This window comes from Zalophus californianus, chromosome 8 (genome assembly GCF_009762305.2).
Source record: "Zalophus californianus isolate mZalCal1 chromosome 8, mZalCal1.pri.v2, whole genome shotgun sequence".
NCBI lineage: Eukaryota > Metazoa > Chordata > Mammalia > Carnivora > Otariidae > Zalophus > Zalophus californianus.
The window spans coordinates 52691029-52698231 of NC_045602.1; the positions used below are offsets into that span (position 1 = coordinate 52691029).

Consider the following 7203-nt stretch of genomic DNA (forward strand, 5'->3'; position numbering starts at 1 on the left):
TATCTTCCTGGGAAGAATGTAAGCTCTCTGGAATCTAGGACTGGGTCATGTAGTCCTTTTATATGTGACACTGTGTATCCTTATGGTTCTGAATACATCAGGAAATACTTAAATTTATGAAGCTGCATTGAGCTAAACAGAATTGAAGAGGGACACACAGCAAAACATGAAGCCACTGGGCACTCATCAGGAAAACGGTTGGCGGCCTCCAATTTCAGGTAAACAAATCCTAGGATGGGCTCAAGTTGTGTGCCAGCATGACACATGAGCCTGCACCTGTTACAGTAGGTAGGCTGACAAAGCGTTCGAGGCTGGATTGATGGGCTGCATGTGGAATGGGGAAAAGGAGGCAGACCCATACTTCATTTGGACCCAGACTCAACACCAAACCATAGGCCGAACCATGCTGCCAAAATGGCAAAGCTTCCCTAGAATAGGTGGCAGATTCACAGGACTGGCTGCTCATCAATTCATTTTTGCACTATTTTATATCTCCATGATCATCCAGTTTTCAAGGAACATACCACTGCCTATGTTGAAACAAAAAGTAATTCATTAACTTTTCTCGTTGAACAAAGGAGGTCAGAGGCAGTGCTAGGAATTTAACTGACAGCTCTAGAATTTCAGGTCTACTCCCAGGAGTTGGAACTACACTTCCTGGTTTTCTCACTAGCACATGGGAGCTCTGAGAGGAACTTCTTTCTGCTTGCCTCCCTTACAGGTATTAGCAATAAGGAATTTCCTGGCTACTTTATGAACGGGAGAAATCAGCAACGTGAGGAAAGATAGAACTCACTAGAGTGTCCAGTGAGAGGTTAATGGCAGACTCAGGAGTATCTGTCAGAGCTGGGGAGGGCCTTCAGAGAGCCCCCCCTCCCCACCACTGGTTTTACAGGCCAAGAGTCCCAAGGCCCAGGAGCTTTTGTGACCTCCCCAAGGTCACACAGCTTGATAACAATGTTCTTGGCTTCAGCCTCTTAACTTCCGGTCCCAGGTTTTCCCAGCACACCAGGAGGAAAATAATGCAAAGAATAAAAAAGTGGGGTAAAACTCTGTGTTAAAATTTGATTGGCATTGGGGTGCCTGGGTGGGTCATTTGGTTAAGTGTCAGACTCTTGGTTTCAGCTCAGGTCATGATCCCTGGGTCTCGAGATTGAGCCCGTCATTGGGCTCTGTGCTCAGCGCAGAGTCTGCTTGTCCCTCTCCCTCCCGCTCTGTTCCTCCCCCTGCTCCTGCTCTCTGTCTCTCTTTCTCTCTCAAATAAATAAATTAAATCTTTAAAAAAAAATTTTATTGGTGAGACAAGATTTTACTTATATGTGGAATCTAAAAAAACAAAACTTTTTTGGGGCGGGGGGAGAGACAACGTGAGCGGCACATGAGGGACAGAGGGAGAGGGAGAGAAAGAATCCCAGGCAGGCTCCGTGCCCAGCTCAGAGCCCGACGTGGGGCTCTACCTCATGACCCTGAGACCATGATCTGAGCCCAAATCAAGAGTCGGACATTTAACCGAATGAACCACCCAGGCGCCCCCCAAACAAATACAGAGAACAGATGGTTGCCAGAGGGGAGGTGCATGGGGGTGAAATAAAGGGGATTAGGAGGCACAAACTTCCAGTTACAAAATAAATAAGTCACAGAGAAGAAAAGAATGGCATAGGGAATATAGTCAATAATATTGTAATAATGTTGTTTGGTGACAGATGGTGACTACACATGTCATGGTGAGCACGGAGTACTTTATAGAATTGTCGAATCACGATGTTGTACACCTAAAACTAATATAACATCGTATGTCAATTATACTTCAATAATTAAAGGGAAAAAAAAGAAAAACTGATGGGCAGGAAGGACACTGTCCTTTGAGAGCTCACCAAGAACTGCAAAAGCGAAGTCCCACAGAACATCTAGAATTGGTTGAGAAGCTCATAGTTGCCAGAAAAATAAGGAGCACTAGACCCAGTGTATTAGTTTGTTAGGGCTGCTGTAACCAATACCACAGACTAGGTGTCTTAAACAACAGAAATTTAATTCCTCATGGGTCTAGAGGCTAGAAGTCTGAGACCAAAGTCCGTGTGTGGAAAACAAATCATACAGATGGAAAATGTTGTCTTCTCATTTGTTAGTACTTAGCAGATGCACAACAAAAGGTGAGCGAATGAATGCTCCTGACTAGCTTGTCCCACACCTCCCACTCCTCAGTGGGAAGGAGAAATGTCCGTGGGGCCTTCATTCCCCTGCAGCGGGGTTCCCAGCGGCCACTCCACAGACTGCCCAGGAAAGTGCAGGAAGTAAACACCCTATGTCTTGAATGTGTGTTTTTTCTGCTAGAAATAATTAATATCCACATTAGTTTAACAAAAAGGGTTTGGGGCGCCAAGGTGGCTCAGTCGGTTGAGCATCTGACTCTTGATTCCAGCTCAGGTCATGATCTCAGGGCTGTGGGATCGAGCCCCGTGTCAGGCTCTGTGCTCAGCAGGGAGTCTGCTTGGCCCTCTCCCTCTGCTCCTCCCCCCACTCATGTGCACTCTCTCTCTCTCTCTCTCAAATAAACTTAAAAATAAATAAATAAATAAAGTAAAAAAGGGTTAGTTTTCCCCCGTATAATCATAATAAAAGTTGATACCAAAGTAAAGAGAATCAAAAGAGCTCCAGTATGTAAATGCAATTAGACATCCCCATGACACTCATGGCTTTCCTAGCAACAGAATGTTAATTATTCTGCAAAAAGAGAACAAGGCAGATAAGCACTCGTTTGTGGTGACAACACAGTTCATTTTCTTTATTCACTAGGGAGAGGCTGCCATCAGCCAAACCCTGATGTTGTTATTCTGATGGGGGCGGGGGGGGGGGGGGGGGGGGGGGGGGGAGGTCCAGCCCTGACATACTACAGCCTTGAGGAAAGAGCAGGGCAGGATGAATCAACCCACCCACTAGGATAACAAATCAAAAAAGAGATCTGGGTGTAGGAGAGGTTTAAATGTAGCCTCCAGAGCCTGGATGAGATGGGAAGTCCCAGCCCTATAACTGGCTGGAGGCAGGTGAGGAGAACCTTCTACCAGGCCCCCACCTCCTGCTGTGCCCAGTGCCAGCCCACACCTGCAGGGCATGCAGATGAGGTAGACAGCACAGCCCTGCCCCACCCTTGTGGAAATGACAGTCCTTCTGGGAAGAGGGGACTAATGCCCACAGAACTATCAGAAAACAGTCCAGACCAGGTGTGAGGAAGTGCTGGGTAGAGGCTCCAACCACACAGAAGAGGGAGAGATGGGTGGCTTGTGTTAGCCGAGTAGGTTCTCAAAGAAGAAGGACTTAAACTAGTGTTTAGGGAGACAAATGAGGGAAAGCATCTGGAATGGGGCGGGGTGGGGGGGGGAAGAGGGGAGAAAGAGATTTCTTTATAAAATGGAGTTACACCTAAAGAGTTGGTGGGGGCGCCTGGGTGGCTCAGTTGGTTAAGCGACTGCCTTCGGCTCAGGTCATGATCCTGGAGTCCCGGGATCGAGTCCCGCATCGGGCTCCCTGCTGAGCAGGGAGTCTGCTTCTCCCTCTGACCTACCCCCTCTCGTGTACTCTCTCTATCTCATTCTGTCTCTCAAATAAATAAATAAATAAAATATTTTAAAAAAATAAATAAAGAGTTGGTGGGAGTTTTCTATGTAATGGGTTATTAAATATGGAAAACTCTTGAGAGCCTGGTTCTCTCTCTCTCTCCTTTTCTCCCTCTCTCTCCTTATCTATTAATGTGCATTTTGTCCAGTTATGAAACCAGAGGACATCATTCTGTAATCAGCACTTTCAGGAGAGCAGAGGCAGACCTCTGAGGTGGCTCAGAGTCATTTAAAAATTATCATTAACAAATAAGGGTGACTCTCCACAACCCCCTGTAGGCAGGTAGATCAGGTAGGAGTGGGTTGTGACTCATTCTTCCTCACACCAGAAACCAGGCTCCCTGGTGAGGTAGGACACAGCGCCTGACTTCTCCACAGCCATTGACAAGAGACTTTCAGGCGGGTTGGATGAGCTTGCTCATCCCACCCTCTTCTGAAGGCTGCTGGGATTACTCTTAAGGGCGCAGCTCAGGAAGGGAACACCTCATCAAATCTGGGGAATTCAAGAATGAGGCATCAAAGCCAGAATTCACTGCATACTTCACCCCCCTTCCACAGAACTTCTTTCTGTAAGTGTCTCATAGGTTCAAAACATAGGTCCCAGAAGTTTGGCCACATGGATGGGCCTTATTATACATCATTTACTTGTTTCACAGGCAAGGACATAAATCCTGAGGAGTCGGGTGATCTGCCCGAAGTCACAGAGCTAATGCTTATCACACTGGAGGCCAGGCTTCCTGGCTCTGAGTCAGAACTCCTTCAACTGCACTTGGTAATATTAGCAGGAGCAGGAATCAGCAAACTATTTCTATAAAGGACCAGAAACTATTTTAAGCTAGGCAGCTATTGCAGCTTCTCAACCCTGCCTCTTTAGCTTGAAAGGAGTCATAGATAACACGTGAACACAGGGATGTGGCTCCAATAAAACTTTATTTATAATAACAGGAGGCTGATTGGATTTGGCCCACTATCTTCAGTTTGCTGACCTCTGAACAAGAATATTGATTATTTATCGATCCCTTGCAACGTTCCAGATCCTGTGCCGAGCACTTTGCAGGCATTCTCTCAATTAATTCTCAACAGTCCTATGAGATTAGTGTTATTCCTACGGTTCCACAGATGTGAAAAGTGAGACTCAGAATGACAGATAAGTGGCCCAAACCCTGGAAACTGTAACTGGCAGAGCTGAAAGGCTATCCTAGTTCTTAACCTCAGAGTCTTAACTAATCATCAATAGACGATAGTACCTCCCAGATGCATTAAAACCTTTGATTTTCTGGCGCCTGGGTGGCTCAGATGGTTAAGTGTCTGCCTTCGGCTCAGGTCATGATCCCAGGGTCCTGGGATCGAGTCCCACATCGGGCTCCCTGCTCCTTGGGAGCCTGCTTCTCCCTCTGCCTCTCTCTCTCTCTCTGTCTCTCATGAATAAATAAATAAAATCTTTTAAAAAAACCTTTGATTTCCGATGTTGAATGAAACTCCTTTGAAGATTGCTCCTGTCTACGCATACTGAGAGAGTGATTAACCATTCCAGCTTGCCTCGGACTGAGGGGCTTCCCAGGATGCAGGACTTTCCATGGTAGAACTGGGATACTCTCAAGCAAAACAGCATGGTTGGCCACCCTAAAATCAGGCATTTTGATGGTACATTTGTGGCCTATTCAACGGAACAAAATAAAGTAGACATTTGTGGCTACCTAAGGCAGGATTTGAACTGAGGCCCCTTGCCCTGAGTAGAGCAGAATGCCAGAGAACAAAGTCATATTACAGGCCAAGGGAAGAGAGTTGCTGGGAAGAGAAAGATAACAGGATGAGTAACTTCTCTCAAGAAGCCAAGAGGAAGTCATATTTATGCTTCCTGGTTGATCTCAACCATTCTTTCTATTTCTCTTTTCTTAGACTTACTCAGCCCTCCAGGGTCCTTGTAGGACTCCCACTGGGGGGTCTACACACTCCTATTTGCACACTAATCAAATAGGGAAGGAGAAATCACTGGAGAATTGGTCCTGGTGGAGGGCCAGTTGGGGTTTTGTGTATCTGAAACACACTTGGGCCCCCTGCCTACTTTTCAAGATGTCCCAATCCAATCTGCTTTCATTGAGAATCTTTTTCCCTTTCCCCTTTCCTATGCTCCCATATCACTCTGTACATCCCTCCCATAAACTGTGTTGCTCTCATGAGTGTATAATTATCAGTTTGGCTTGTCTATCTCCCTGGTTAGACTTTGAGCTAGGTGTTGGCCACTCCTGTTCAGCATCATATCCTGGATACCTAGAAAATATGTCAAAAAGAAGTTCTCAATAAGTGTCTCCTGAAAACGAAACATGTTAGCCCAAGAGGAGAAGAATGAAAAGAACACTCCCATTAGACTTTTAGGGCACCGTGAATACTCCACATATGTTTTATTTTGTTTTCAATAAATGGATACAAACATGATCACCAAGTAGGATGCCGAGCATACAGTGGGTACACTTTCGAGTTTCTCTCCAGAGATTGGTCGAGTACATTTTAGTCTTTCTGAACCCTTAAGACCATTCCTCAGGACAAAGGGTAAGAAAAAGGAATAAAAAGTATCCAGACTGAAAGGAAGAAGTAAAACTCTCTATTCACATATATGATCTTGTATATTGAAAATCCTAAGAAATCCACTAAAAAATACTATTAGAACTAATAAACTAGGTCAGCAAGATTGCAGGATACAAGATGAAAATACAAAAAAATCAATTGTATTTCTACACACCTGCAATGAATAATCCAAAAATCAAATTAAGAAAACAAATCAGGGACAGAATGGCCAATGGCCTGCAGAGCAACATGCCTAAGTTTTATTGTGACTACTGCGACACGTACCTTACCCATGACTCTCCATCTGTGCGAAAGACACACGGCAGTGTTAGGAAGCACAAAGAGAATATGAAAGACTACTATCAGAAATGGACAGAAGAGCAGGCCCAGACAGAGCCTGATCGACAAAATAACCACTGCATTTTGATAAGGAAAGATACCTCCTACTCCATTCTTTGCTCCTTCTCCTGCAGGGGCAATGATCCCACCTCCCCCCAGTCTCCCAGGTCCTTATTGCCCTGGTATGATGCCAGCGCCCCATATGGAGGGCCCCTCCCATGATGCCAGTGTTGGGCCCTCCTCCTCCTGGGATGATGCCAGTGGGACCTGCTCCTGGAATGAGGCCACCTATGGGAGGCCACATGCCAATGATGCTTGCGCCCCCAGTGATGAGACCTCCCGCCTGTCCCATGGTGGTGCCCACTCAGCCAGGAATGTCTCAACCAGACAGATAAGGAGAGAGGGAAGCTCTTTATATTCATTTTGCATTACTTTACTTCGCCAGGATATCATGGTGCTGTGTGAATCTAGGTGTTTTCTAACAGGATAACCAGAAAGACTTGCTCCCCCTTCCTATCAAAGAGAGAATAGTTTTTGCAGGGGAGTAGTGGGGCCAAAAAAAAAAAGTAATTTTCATTTGTATTGTGAAAGGTGAAAATAAAATAGCCATCTGTTTTAGTTAAAAAAAAAAAAAAGGAAATCAAAAATCCATTCACAATAGTATCAAAAAGAATAAAATATTTAGGAA

General features: G+C 45.4%; 1 pseudogene; it reads left to right on the plus strand.

The window, feature by feature from the left end:
- The first annotated feature begins 6425 nt into the window (after positions 1–6425).
- Positions 6426–6910, plus strand: LOC113936895 (annotated as a pseudogene).
- Positions 6911–7203: the final 293 nt, after the last annotated feature.